This window comes from Lithobates pipiens, unplaced genomic scaffold, assembly GCF_037356315.1.
Source record: "Lithobates pipiens isolate NorthernLeopardFrog02 unplaced genomic scaffold, aLitPip1_a1.2 Scaffold_23, whole genome shotgun sequence".
Taxonomy (NCBI): Eukaryota; Metazoa; Chordata; class Amphibia; order Anura; family Ranidae; genus Lithobates; species Lithobates pipiens.
In genome coordinates this window covers 280,280,024-280,295,471 of record NW_027507785.1, presented here as the reverse complement: position 1 = coordinate 280,295,471, position 15,448 = coordinate 280,280,024, and the positions used below count along the sequence as shown (strand labels likewise).

Sequence of the window (15,448 nt, the reverse complement as noted above, 5' to 3'; positions counted from 1 at the left end):
TGTCCATGGAAAGTATGAAGATAGGATTTAGCTGCATTCAGCAAAGGGGGGGGGGGGGGTTTACTGACCTCTTATTATCGGCCTATTGGTTCTGTTGTACAATCGTTCTAGTCTTACTGCAGTACTGATAAATCAGTCCAATGGTTACAAGGCATGAAACTGTATAACAGTACAGAGAGCAGGCATCAACAATCTCAATGCACCAGCTCCACAAACATGACAGCTCTGCTAAGAATCTTTGTAACTAAGGAAAACAGAGACAGAGATGGGTGGTTCTGTTTACAGGAAATCATGGATGCTGCCATGGGGAACAATTCCATTTATAAACACTAGAACCAAGTGGACATACCGACCCGCCAGCTTTAACACTAAACAGTTTATTAACCGTTGCCGGCCACATAGCCTAGATATATGGCAGCAAGGTGATCAGCTGCACCAGATGATGTACCTTTTATATGTGATCTAACACTTCCAGGCACGGGGGCGCTGTGATTAAAACACAGCAGATGTTGAGCACCGGGTGATGGTGTTCTGTCAAGACGTGCCCCCCATTGGATAGTGACTGGGTTGAAGAGCGCATGAGCACTACGTAACAGCTGATTTTAACATCAGCGGTTGTCACAGCGTGACGGCGCAGGCGCACAACTGTTGTGCTGTTACGTAATGCGCATGGGCTATTCAGCCCGGGCACTATCCAATGAGGGGCACTGCTCGACAGATGAATTACTGCCGGCACCCAGCAATCGTCATGAATTTACACAGGACAGAGCCCTGCCAATGTAAACAAGGCAGAGCCCTGTCCTGCCAGCTGGGAAGTAATAGATGTTCTTTCCCCAAAATAAAATGGATCACTTTCCCTAGTAAAAGGACCTCTCACTGTACACCAAAACACAGACTAGACACGTTTAACCCCTTCCCAGCCAGTGTCATTAGTTTAGTGGCATTGAATATTTTTTAGCACTGGTCACTGTATTAGTGTCACTGGTCCCCAAAAAGTGGCAGTTAGGGTCCGAATGCCCGCCTCAATATCTCAGTCCCACTATAAGTTGCTGATCACCACTATTCCTAGTAAAAAATAAAAATCCCACTATATATCACATAGTTTGTAGATGCTACAACTTTTGCACAAACCAATATACGCTTTTGGGGATTTTATTTTATTTTTTTAACAAAAATATGTAGCAATATATATTGTTCTAAATTGATCAAGAAATTAGATTTTTCCAATTTTTTTTATTGGCTATATTTTATAGCAGAAAGTTAAAAAAAAAAAAAAAAAAAAAAATATATATATATATATATATATATATATATATATATATATATATATATATATATATATATATATATATATATATATATATATATATATATTATTTTTTTTTTTTTTTTTTTACTTGTCTGCTTTTTTTTTTGTTTACGGCGCCAAAAATAAAAACCGCAGAGGTGATCAAATACCACCAAAAGAAAGCTCTATTTGTGTGAAAAAGGGACATAAATTTTATTTGGGTACAGCATTGCACGACCGCGCAATTGTCAGTTAAAGTAACGCAATGCCGTATCGCAAAAAATGGCCTGGTCATGAAGGGGGTAAATCTTCCGGAGGTCGAGTGGTTAAAAAAATAAAAATAAACGGGCAGGCTCGAAGGACCACTTGGTCATTTTTCTGCCGTCACATTTCTATGAAAACATTGAAATAAGTCTAAAGAGAATACAAAATACTAATATGGTGAATTTGATATTTTCAGCTAATCTAATTGGTAATACCCGAGTCTATGGGAAAACATTCACAATCACATCCATCTGCTCTTTAAACCCAAAGGTCTATTAGCCGGGTCTGTCTAGTGCCAGTCCCCCAAAAAAACAGCCTGATAAGACAAGACAACAGTCATCACATATCTGTCTAGTTTTACTTGCACAGGAGTGTCAGACAATATCGGATCATCTACTGCGAGACCCTCTTACACCAGTGCACCCCATTTGTGCCCATGGAACTGTTCAAATTGGTGCGAATCCGACTTGCACCGACTTGAAAAAGGTTCCTGCACTATTTTTGGTGATTTCATGTGCGACTTGCATGGACATATGTGCATGAAATTGTGCAGATGTCAGCAAGCTGCTCATGAAATCGCACTGAAGTAGCCCAATTTCAAAGCCGCATTCTGTGTGAACGGGGGCTTAGGCAGGCCATAGATGGAAAGAAAGAAAATTGCTGGATTCCCCCATCAACACACTCAGTGTTAATGGGGAATCCTTCCTGCAGCGCTGATCACAGTTAGTGGCTATAGCCAGCAGCACTTATCATTCGGGAAAAACCTGACAGGCTGGTTGTTCACAAGTTTATCGATAGATCCACTTGTGTACAACCAAGGTGCCCATACATGGATTGAAATTTGGTCGGTGCCCCCGCAGAACTGGACGTATTTAATTAGAGACATGTATGGCCGGTTTTAGTGACTGCACCCCTTGTTTTTTCTCTCTCATGCTGGCCATACGTTATACGAAAAATTGGCTGAACCCATTTTTGAAAAACGAACATTTGGCAGGGAGAGCAAACGATAGTGCCATCATGTAATGACCAATAAATCATTCAGTGGACATAAATCAATTTTTTGTTCTTTTTTTTTTTTACATATACCCAGTGTAAACAGTTCGGACGAGAAACACATTAACCTTTCAATTTATCGTTCGTTTAGCAGAAAATTTACAAACTTGTCCTTCATTTTTTCAGCTCAAAAAACGTCCCAACAATTACCGATTTTGTGCCCATTAAAGTGGAGTTCCCACTGTTAAAAATGTATTTTTTTAGGATGAATATCTTTTGTTTCTAACGCTTATTCATAGCACTCACGCTTCTGTGCTGAATTGGCGCTCGATTGCCGATTCCATAGAGGAATATACCTTATATTCCTCTTTCCTGGCAGTTTCCATAGTGCTTCTGGGCATTTGAAGTCCACAAGCACCATCTTCTGGGCTCTGGTGCAGCTGAGAGACCAGCATACACCTCCGGTTATCGCGCATTGCGCAGTATGTACTGCGCAGCGCTGTACACTTCTGACGTTGCCATCACAATGGATGGCGGCGGCGGAAGTGCCCGCCCCCGTTGTGATGGCAACAAAGCCCTCGGCTTATCATTTCCGTGACTCCTGGGAAAATGATAAAAAGCACCTCCCAGGAGCTCTAGCGAGCACGGGCGCCGGGGGAAATGACGTCAGGCGCCAGGGAGAGAAAGAGGCAGATTCCAAAGCACCTCTTAGCAACAGACATCAAAATGTGAGTAAAAAAAAAAAAAAAAAGTTTTTCCAAATGTTTATTAGGTTTAATGCTGCTGAATAATTTTCTGGGTGGAACTCTGCTTTAAATAGCCAAAAAACGAACAAATTGGCCAAATGACGGAATGTTGGCCGATTGTTTGTATAGCAATGGCCAGCGTTAGTTATATTGTAAGGGCCGGTTCACACTGCAGGCGAGGCGAGGCGACTCCGACTTGCCTCGCCGCGACCTGCCGCGACCTCAGCGGCAACTTGCAGATGACTTCTGTATAGAAGTCAATGCAAGTCGCCCCGAGGTCGCCCAAAAGTAGTACAGGAACCTTTTTTCTGAGTCGGAGCGACTCGAGTCGCTCCTCTCAGAACGGTTCCATTGTACAGAACGGGGGCGACTTGCGAGAGCGAGGCGAGTCGTGTCGTGTCGCCTCGCCCGCTGTGTGAACCGGCTCTAAACTTCATTGTGCTGTAAGCTGTTTGTGCAAAGTTTGTAATCCTTACACAAACTACACGAGGCACTGTTATCTTGGATAAATAATTCTGTTTGGTTATGTTAGCAATTCCCTCGTGTACACATGTAGGAGTATTTTCTTGTATCAAATCAGAACTTTACATTTTTCATTTTTATTTTTTTTATATATATTTTTCCTCTTCTATTATCATTTTTTTTTTTTTTTAAGAATGTTAAAGTGTTACTATACCCACAACAGTAAAATCAGTCTGTATATGCAGTAAAGCATGCTTGTTATACTCACTGTAGAGCCTAAGGGGGTCAATCCTCCGCATTGTGTAAATAGACTGTTTGATCCCGTTTTCTCTGATCCTCCCCTTCCTCCACAGTCCCCAAGCCATCTCCTGATAGAATAGGGCCTTTGGAGTCCCTCTGCACATGCTCAGTTTGGTGTGTATTGCTAAAGGGTTTTTTTTTTCCCTTGGGAGAATGCATATGATCAGCATAGGGCCAATCAGCACTGTCCAGCCAGAGGGCCAGGGGTCCTGCAGCCTCATAGGACAGTCAGAGGAGAATGAAAAATCCTCCTACAAGCTTTAACCACACACTGATAGAAGTGACAAGACTGCTATACAATGCTGATGAGAAAAGGTAAAATATAGAAGTCCATATTTACTAAAACAATGGAATTTCTGTGTACTGTGGGAGACCAGATATAGTGAATGCAGGGTCCTGGGTTTATTAACACTCTAACAGACAATTCACTATCACTGTATACTTTGACTACTTGTGGATGGGTTGGTGTTAAAGAGGAGTTGCCCTTAAAAAAAAAAAAAAAAAAGAATAATAATTTAAAAGTCAGCAGCTACAAATACTGCAGCTGCTGACTTTTAAAGAGGAAGTAAATCCTGATTAGTTTACTTCCTCTTTGATTCCCTGCAAAGGTAAAGCATAGTGGACTACTATGCATCGCATAGTGGTCCACTATGTGTCACTTACCTGACACAGGAGCCAGCAAAGTCACCGCTGTCCCCTGCATGCGCACGGGAGCCGAGACTCGCGGCATATCACCGTGATCTGCGGCTTACCCAGTGTGCCGTAGACAGCGGTGGCTGTCTTCAGGTAAATATCTCCTAAACCGTATAGGTTTAGGAGTTATTTCTTGGACCTACAGGTAAGCCTTAATCTAGGCTTACTTGTAGGTCAAAGTAGTTTGTAAGGGTTTACAACCACTTTAATAATCGGACATTTACCTGTCCCAGGATCCAGCGATACGGGGGATCGAAGCCCCGCTCGCCCCCCCCCTCCGCTTGGCGGCGCTGGCATTCTAACTGTGGGCACCCGGGTGTCATCTGGGACCTATCACGTGTCCCAGATGACTGACAGGAGGGAGGGGGGAAGAGCTGAGCCCTTCCTGCACCAAGGGGAAGAGCCCGGGCACTGAAGGAGGCAGACTACGAGGGACCCCCTAGCAACAGCCATTTAGAAGGGAGTTTAAAAAAAAACACCTTTTTAAAAAAAAAAATTTTTTAGGAATTTTGAAGCATTATTTTTTTCTGTGCAACACCACTAAGAAAGATAAGCTAAATAATCTAATTTCTCATAAAAAAAAAAACTGAAAAATCTCATTGTGACATACTGACAACTGCACTCATTACCGCCCCCTAGGGACATCGGAAATAGTACAATTCATCCAAGAAAGGCTCAAAATTCCTGTAAATATTGGCTTCAAATGAGCAAACAAAACATTTTTTTTTTTTTAAATAAACAAGAAAAAAGATGAATTAAGTATATTCTTATGAAAAAGAATAAATAAAATACACGGCTGTTGCCCAAAGAAATATTTCTGCTTCTATCAAAACTGAAAAACTACAAATATCTGATTGATTGCTATGTGACATCCGTGTTCTAAAAGAGCGCCAGGAAATATTTTGAGACTTTACCAACACAATGCTTTAAAGAATATCACATATTCACCAGCTGCAAAAACAATAATACAATATAAGCACAATATGATACAAGAAGAATACAGAACGGTCAAACAGAATGAAAGTATGGGGTAATTATGAACAAATGTAAAGTCATCACTCAGCTTTACAAACTGCACGTCACATGAAATCACTGCCTAGTGTGGTCAGTATACATTTACTGCAACCCAGGAAAGGGAGGTTCTCTTTATTAGAGATAAAGTGCTGATTGCAGAGGGGAGAAGTAGTTAAAGGAGTGAGATTTATAATAGGGATGAGTGAGGAGAAGTCTTCTTTCATGTAAAATTGAGGAGTTCAATTTGGGGGAAGTATGATGAATATGGGGGAGGGGGCAGTGGTCCAGATTGCTATGCAAGGATGGAGTACTATGTACATGTTATATTTTTGGGGGGGGGGGGGGGTGGGTCCTGTTCTGATATGTCATATTTATGGGGGGGGGGGGGTCTGTTCTGGGTATATGCTATTTTTTTTTGGGGGGGGGGTTGTTCTGAGTAGATGTTATATTTATAAGGGGGATATGTTCTGGGTATATCTTACATTTATAGTGGGGGGCGGTTTTGAGTGTATGTTATATTTTTAGGGGGGTCTGTTCTAGGTACAGATATTTATGGGGAGGGGGGGTCATCTGTTCTATGTATATGTTAAATTTATAGGGGGGATTTTCTGGGTTTATGTTATGTTATGGGGGGGGGGGTGTTTATACTGGGTATATTCTCTCTCTCTATATATATATTATATTTATATATATAGGTTTTTTTTTGGGGGGGGGGGGGGTCTGTTCTGAGTATATGTCATATTTATAAGGGGGCTCTGTTTTGGGTATACATTATATTTATGAGAAGAGGGTCTGTTCTGGATAAATGTCAAATTTATAGGTGTTCTGGGTATATATTATATTTATAAAGGAGGGTGTTCTGGGTGTGTGTGTGTGTATATATATATATATATATATATATGGGGGGGTGTTCTGGGTTTTATAGGGTGACAGGTAGGACAGTACAGGGGGATACACATGCCGGTACCGGGAGGGGGTGCTCCGGTCGGTAGAACGTACCTCTGTACCTGTCAGCGGAGAGCACAGCACCGGCGGGTGTCGGGAAGAACATGGGCTGCTGGGAGGAGCGATCCCGGAAGCAGAGAGCGACTGTCATACGGCACGTGATTGCAGTCAGCGCGCATGCTCCGCCCGGGACCGCATCACGTGCTCACCTGCAGGAATATGTCATTCTCGGGGACACCTGTGTGCGGGGACAGGAGGGGGCGGGGTCTCCATACACTATTCGGACAGCGGCTTCCTCTCTGTGTACAGTGACAACTGTCCGTGTAATTGAAGGATATTAATCCATGGAGGAGATCATGTCCTGCACTTCCATGTGATTTATACCACCCAAGATGAATGTCATTTAGCACTGTGTACCATTAAAAGCTGCATCTTTCTTAAATAAAATTCACATTTCACACATATTTGCTCCAATGTCCCATCCCAGAAGTTGGGATCCCCTCCATGTAGTTGCCAAGGATTTTCTGATGTTTTCCTGCAGTGTCCAGAGGATTCTCCTATAGGATCCATAGCTGCCAACTGTCCCTGATTTTGAGGGACTGTCCCTGGTTTGGAGCAATGTCCCTCTGTCCCTCATTCCTCCTCATTTGTCCTCATTTGTCCCTCATTTTGGTCTGATCTAAATAGTTGTATATAAAATACACTTTTTATCTTTCAAAAAGTGTTTTGCAAGTGTTAAACCTTTCATCCAATTATAAATTGCTGCATTTGTAAATTTTAAGAGCCAATATAAAGGAATAGTACTGGTAAAAAAAAAAGAAGTCCCTTGTTGATTTAATTAACCTTGTTTTGTGTTCAATAAAATTTGTTCCCATGTTGAGGGACATTTTGTTCCCACTGAATTCAACCATGGAACTTCTTTTATCCCACTTATATCAGCGATGGGAATTATTTGATCCCACTTAGATCAAAAAAGGGAATTTTTTTTATCCCACGTTTATCTATAATGGGAATTATGTTATACCAATTATATAAATGATGGCTATTATTTTATCCCATTTGTATGAGCGATGAGAATTATTTTATCACATTTATATCAGCGATGGAAATTATTGTATCACATTGATACCAGAGAGGAGAATTATTTATATGAATTATAGGAATTATTTTTCCCACTTACCATATATCAGCGATGGGAATTATTTGATCCCACTTATATCAACCATGGGATTGTTTTTATCCCACTTAAATCAATGATGGGAATAATTTTATACCAATTATATGAATTATGGGAATTATTTGATCCCACTTACTATATATCAGCGATGGGAATTATTTGATCCCACTTATATCAACAATGGGGATTTTTTAATACCAATTATATAAATGATGGCTATTATTTTATCCCATTTATATCAGCGATGGGAATTATTTTATCTCATTTATATCAAAGATGAGAATGATTTTACTCCCACTTATATTAACAATAGTAATTATTTTATCCCACTATCACCAATGATGGTGCAAACAATGAAACTGACAATTTTGAAAACAAATAAAGAAAAAAAATATTTTTATAACTTTCCACTATCAAACATATCCAATAATTTTTTTTAAATAAATCAAATGTCTTTATCAATTTAGGCCAATATGTTAAATATTTTTTGTAAAAAAAATCCCAATAAGCGTATATTGATTGGTTTGTGCAAAAGTTATAGCGTCTACAAACTATGGGATATATATATGGAAATTTAAATATTTTACTTTTTTTTACTAGTAATGGCGGCGATCAGGACTGTGACCTATTGGACACCAAATTACACTTTTTCTGAGGACCAGTGACACTAATACAGTGATCAGTGTTAAAAATATGCACTGTCACTGTACTAATGACACTGCCAGGGAAGGGGTTAACATCAGGGGCCATCAAAGAGTTAAACGTGTGCCCAGGTAGAGTTTACTAGCTGTGGGGAATGTGCTTGTACTGGGGGAAAGCAAAGATCTATGTTCCTGCTTAATAGAAACATAAGAGACATTGAAAAGACTGCTATAAATCATGTCCAAGACTGGCCAAAGCTCAACCACATCCCAAAGAAATATATACAATTGAAAGACAAAAATGTTACCTCTATAAATGGGACTTTCAAACAGGATGAGTGGCCAGAAGGACAAAGAAAATAGTAGGTAAATTAGACATGTAGTAAAATGATACAAATTTTTTAATCATCGTAATCAAAGGAATATATACACAATTTTAATTGATACAATTTACATATTTGTAGCAAACTGGAAAAAATATATACAATATAATGTCTTATACAGATCACGTTTTATTCCGCTGCACAATGTGACACTACAGCGGAAGTGAAGACCCAACGCGTTTCGAGATTTTTATATATGGTCATAATCTCTTCATCAGGGGTGTATGTGAAAAGTATAGAACCAGAAAAAAGAAATACATGTCTGCAATCAGAGTTGAGATATAGTTATATATAGAATGTTAACAGAATGAAAACACACATTTTATAAATGAATAATGTCAGGTTCTAGCCATCGGTATTTAGGAATTATATATACTAATGTGACTTTGTCCAGTGTCCAAGTTCTAAAAACGTGTAGAATGCAGATAGAAGAACCCCTCCTACTGGCTTCAAAATGGTCGGGCACACCCAAAGGGCCCAGAGACTGCAGCTAAAATCGAAGCAAGGTCAGGAGGCCAGATGCTCAGAAGAATTATTAGCTGGGCGTTGACACCAAATGAGGTCGTGACCATTTGAGTATATATAGTAGCACCAACACTCCTATACAAGAGACAACAACAGAAAAGAAGGAGGGACTCAATAAACCTCCATAGATGCATATAAAGCTGTAATAGCAGGAAAGTATAGCAGTTTACTTGCATGTCCATGCACTGTAGTATACCATATCGCGATGCTGGGTCATGCAACTGTCAGAGACATGTATCAAGTAATGTAGAAGTTGTACTGCTTACTCTGTTGTTGAATGTGTAAGACACCTTCATTCGAGTGTTTGCACCATCGTCCGCATTCCTGACAGTACAGAAGGCACCGCTGCCTTATGAGGCATCCGATTGGTATATAACAACCAATCAGACTGCCTCATTTGGGCGACGCATACCGGCGTCTACGTCGTGGTCATGGCAACCCCTAAGGTGTCATATAGGTGACGACAAGGGGAGCCCAGGATCCTTTTACATTACCAGGGGTGGAGCACGGCTAGATCAGTCACCGTGCCACCTTCCCCTGAATGCACCGAGATAAATAGCCGGATGTCCCCCAGGGGGGCGGCGTGTGAACGACACCTCCGACGCCGCCATAGCAACCCCTAGAGATGCCTCCAACGCGGCATCACGGGGAGCCAGCCTACCATCAATCCTGACGGAGGCGGAGCGCCGGCTGGGCCGCCACACGCCGCCTCCCCGCAGTGCACGTTAAACGGCTACATGACCCGAGTAAACCGAGTCACATGATCGGATTATCGAGGCCGCCGGACTGTAAGTAAATAAATACACAGTATCGGTGGCCCCCGTGCGCCGAGTGGGAGAATTGTCGCCTCGCAAGACACCGCAGACATAACTGGAAACGTAGGGAGGTCCAGACCGAAGCCAAAAGGGGAAAGGACGAAAGAAATCAAGAAAAAAAAAACTGTGACCTATCTGACACCAAATTACACTTTTCTGAAGACCAGTGACACTAAAACAGTGATCAGTGTTATAAATATGCACTGTCACTGTACTAATGACACTGCCAGAGAAGGGGTTAACATCAGGGGCCATCAAAGAGTTAAACATGTGCCCAGGGAGTGTTTACTAACTGTGGGGAATGTACTTGTACTGGGGGAAGGCAAAGATCTGTGTTCCTGCTTAATAGAAACATAAGATCCCTACCATTCCTACTGACAGAACGGCGATCTGCCTAGTTTATATAGGCAGAGCGCAGTTCTGCCTGTCTCCCGAACAAGTGGCGGGTCCCGGTGGACATTGAGTCTGCTGGACCTGTTGATTGGCTCCTGCTGTATCCATTCACAGCCGGAGCGGTGTCGCCGTACCTGTACGTGATTCTGCACAGAGGAGCCATCGCCTATACAATCATGACTCAAGTCATATTGTAATTATATGTTATTAAAAATTTCCTTTCCTTTTCAATCTGCAGCTCTGTAATTTTCTGTAAATAGCAATGTAATATGGCTACCTGGAGGAGTTCTGTACATAGAGTCTACAGAACACTTCCCAGAAACATTATTTCCTGCTTGTGTGATTGTCTCACTGATTTTCCCAGAAGTCTGCACTAAGATACAAGTCAGATTTTTGGCATCTCCTTCAACAAAAATTAAATTTTTGGTGAGATACTCCCAATAGCAAATCACATCTAAAAGGGATGCAAACACTGAAGTTTCCTCATTAGAGCCCTGCAGGTGCAGCAGCGGATTGATAAATATGAAACCAATCTCATTAGATCCACTCACCACATGGACACAGACAAACACACAGGGATTTCCACACAATAACAAAAGGTAGGTCTCTGCAACAAAGTTTGTTAAGATCCTTGTAATGTACATAGATCACCCAGAGGTGGATGTTTTTTTTCTCAACAAAAGTGGAGTTACTCTTTAAGCACTGTTAATTGATACACAGTGCTTTAGCAAGCAAAATTTCATTTATTTAGAGTTTAGATGTACTTTAATGTTTGACAATGATACTGTAAATGTCCAGTACTTCCACTTGATGAGAAGCAGTGAGATACACATAAGCAAAATAATAAAAATTGCATATGGATAACCAGGACTCTGTCCTTATAAATGTGTAAAAAATAAGAGATTTGGGTAATAAAGTAAGGTTATGTGAACAAAGGGTCAAATTCTGAGTTTCTGCTTAGAGAGCTCTGTGGTTCTTAGCTTTTGGAGTCACTGACCTGGAATAAGAATTAAGATAAGGAATTCTGACATGTCTTTGACTTCCATCCATTACCTGCTTGTTCTGCATCTGAGACTTGGAAGAATGGCAGCCCTCATATTTCTGCCATAAGTACACTTTAAAGCTGAACTCCATGCATCTCTGTAATCACGAGATATCATTCATTTTTTTTTTTTATATGCAAGCAGTCTTTGTACTTGAATATCATCTGCATCAACCTCTTGCATTCCCTGTACAGCAGAGCTCAGGAAAGGGGAGGGAGAAGCAGGCTTTTGAGCCACTCGTCAAGCACGTGATGTATCTAAAATAGAATTATTATAGATGAATAGTTTTATTTTATATATATATACATACACACACACACACGAACAGGGGTAGGGTAAAGAAGACCCCACACCTACCGTGTTTCCCCGAAAGTAAGACAGTGTCTTACTTTCTTTTTATCCCCAAAAGCCCCACTATGTCTTACTTTCGGGGTATGTCTTATATTGGAATAAAAAGTGTCGAATTTTTTGTTTTAACCTATGGAGGACTACAAGTCCAAGCATACAAAGCTGCTATGCTCAGCAGAGGAGAACTGTAAGCACACACAGCCCGGTATGTTGGGACTTGTAGTCCTCCTCAGCTGCATCTTGCGGTTACAAGAGCTGCAGAGAATCTCTTCACACCCCCCCTCCCCCTCCCCCTCCTTGGTCTCTCTCTGTATGCACTGACCTTTTTCCGGGAGGGCACAGAGCCAGTGACACCTGCGTCGCGCCGTTCTGATCAGTCTTGGGCAGCGGCTGTCACTCACAGCCGAGCAGAGTGAAGCCGCCTCCCCCTCCTCTTGTATGGCTACACAGTGCTGTCCATGAAGGAGAAGGAGGGGGAGGCGGCTTCACTGAAGCCGCCTCCCCCTCCTCCTCCTCCATACACAGCACTGTGTAGCCATACAAGAGGAGGGGGAGGCGGCTTCACTCTGCTCGGCCGAGACTGATCAAAACGGCGCTGTCTCTTCAGTCGGAGGGGGAGGGCGCTGGCCTGGCACCCCCCCCAGGGTGCGACCCGCACCCCCCGCCCCACTCTTAGTACCGTACGTCACTGGAGGCGGCAATACCCCCGTGTTTCCCCGAAAGTAAGACATACGTCTTACTTTCGGGGTACGGCTTATATTAGCCGACCCCTATGAAACTCCCGATACGTCTTACAATCGGGGGTGTCTTACTATCGGGGAAACACGGTAGTGCATGCTTACTTACTGTAGTTTTTGTATTGATGGTATGGTGCCGGACATCACGAGCTATCCGAGGGTACCTCCAACAGGGAGCTGTGGCGGACAACTTATCTTTATTTTTTTCCTTTTCTTTATGTAGTATCTGTTTTTGTTTATATGATTCTGTTTGGATAATTTGTTTGCATATAAAAAGAATCCTATATATATATATATATATATATATATATATATATATATATTATAATTTTTAAAAAAAGGGGGAAGAAAGGAGCCAATTAGACTAACAGAATGCCATTAGAGTGTGGAAGGAAACTGGAGAACGAGGAGGAAACTTTTGCAACCACAGGAAGGACTCCGCCATGTGTCTGTTATTTTCAGCTCTAACTGCTGAAAGTATTATACAGGATTTATATAGCGTTAAGTTTACCCAGTGCATTACAATATATTCATATTCTATAATTAATTGTTAAAGGTTAATGAATCAAGCCTTATGCTTTACTTCACAGGTGACTTGATGAAGGGCTTTTTGGCCACCTCCATAACATGATTGATATTGGAAGCCCCTACTCTGGTCAGAGAAGGGGAGGTGGAGACAAGCCTGTGCATAGCATAGCTGGTTTACTTGATAATGTAAAATAGGTTTGCATCAATAAAGATGGCCGCTACACATTGAGGGTGGGAGGAGCATGGAGCAAAGCGCTGACCTCATCCTATCTGCTGGCCAACTGCAAGTACAGTAAATGAATCACATCTTCAAAAAAGTTAAGATGTTACTGACAAGAAAAATCAATTAAAAAGGTATATACGAGTTTGATTTCATGTCAAGGTATTTTGGAGGCTAGGCAAGCATTCGGCTACCTACCTCTCTACCTAGAGCGAGTAAGGTTAAAGCGGTAAGAGGCGCATAAGAGTGTTTCTCATACCAGTCAGCACTGTCTGTATTGATGGGAAAATCGTGCAAACTTGGGTTGTAGGAAAGAAATTTGCACCTTCTATGACCAGCCTAACAGCCTCCTTGTCTTCAAACAGAATGGCAAAACTTACAGCAGCAAAAAAAAAAAAAAAAAAAAAAAAAAAAAAAAAAAGGGGAAGAATCAAGCTCGTTTCTTGTGGGACCAAAGGAATAATTTTTCAGAAGAATATTCCGGGGGCGAACACCACCGGGCAGGATTGAATTGAATGCGTGTCCTTCTCCCAGCAATCACGGAGAACAGAGAGAAGAGAGCTGGCCGGATGATCAGAGCACAGGGAACATCACTAGTAGCTTTCATTTCATTTGCTGTGTGTTCCCCACCTCCTGGTCCCAGGACTTTGATAGACAGATCACCCATCCAATCCCACCTGTGACTTGCATCAAAGTTCCCTGGCTAGGGGGCGGGGCTGTATGTGACAACGAGAACACAGCAATTGAAATGAAAGCTGTTCAAGTGATGTTCCTTGGCACTTATCATCCAGCGGAAATTTCTCTTCTCTCCGACACAGGTGAGGCTGCATTGATGGACATGCATAAAGTTGTTTTTAATATCAATGGTTACCAGTCACCTACAAGTCAGATTGAAGTAGTACAGGAACCTTTTCTGAAGTCGCAGCGACTTCAGTAGTGTGCATTAAGACAGCTCTCATTCACTCACATTGATTTCTACATGTTGTGCGACCTGAGGTGACTTGGGGTGACTTAAAGTCGGATCTGAATCGCCCCTGTGTGAACCGGCTCTAAGGGCAGACTCCTAAATAGTGACAACGTGCAACATAAAAGGCCATTTGTAGTCATTATAGGAAGCCCGGTTTGGGAAAGAAGACAACACAAGGTTCTCACAGATGCAGAGTGATGGTCTCTAGAGTAATGGTCCTGAGTGGAGAAAACTGTTTCTTGGTATTCTCTGGGTTTTGTAATTCCCAGATCAGGGTCTGGAGTCCAGAGGAGTCGAAGAGCATTGGGCTTCAAGGACATTTTTATTTTGTATTTTGAAGCAATGGTGGAAGCCTCTGCAAGGGCAACCATTTGTGTTATGCAACTTTCTATCCTTTCAAGTGGGCCAACAATACCTACAAAAATTACTTCTGGTGTAGACTGAACTTACTGGGAAGCACCTACTGTACAATTTCCCATACATCACACCTGGTAACAGCACAAAAGTACAGGGACAGATTGCTGTCAACCTATAACAGTAAGTGCCAGAACAAGGACCTGATCAGCAAATTTAAAAAAAGCTTTTCAAAATCCCTTCACGAAAACCAGTTTTCAGCCCTTGTCAATGTTGAAATCTGTGCAAGGGTTGCTGAGCAGTATTGTCAGATAGCTGGCCCCGGCTCCTCCTGCTACTGCAAACTGACAACAGTGATGGAGTTCCGACTAACAGTGCAGGTAGAAAGGAGGCGTGACCAGCAGTGCACACAGAGATCATGCAACGCCTGCCCCTCCTCCTCCAAGGCTGCCAGAGGAACATGCAGCTCTCCTGTGAAGCCCCCTGCCTCCCCATCTGTTAGACTGTTTACACCAAAGCAGTAATTGAAGAAAAGGGAAGATTTGTCGCACACCATGGAAGGAAGAACTTCCGTAGAAAAGTTACTTTATTGTTAAAGTGCCAAAGGGCGTT

At 42.0% G+C, this 15,448-nt stretch overlaps 1 protein-coding gene across 2 annotated transcripts in view; it reads right to left on the bottom strand.

Moving 5' to 3' along the window:
• Positions 1-6,873, bottom strand: part of CC2D1B (coiled-coil and C2 domain containing 1B) — a 90,850-nt gene extending 83,977 nt beyond the window's left edge. The window contains exon 1 of one of the 2 annotated variants that reach the window (XM_077453331.1): positions 6,768-6,873. The gene's annotated coding sequence lies outside the window, so the exon portion shown is untranslated. Of the gene's footprint in view, positions 1-6,759 lie in introns of both variants that reach the window. The other variant, XM_077453329.1, reaches the window with a different exon arrangement.
• Between the last annotated feature and the right edge of the window lie 8,575 nt (positions 6,874-15,448).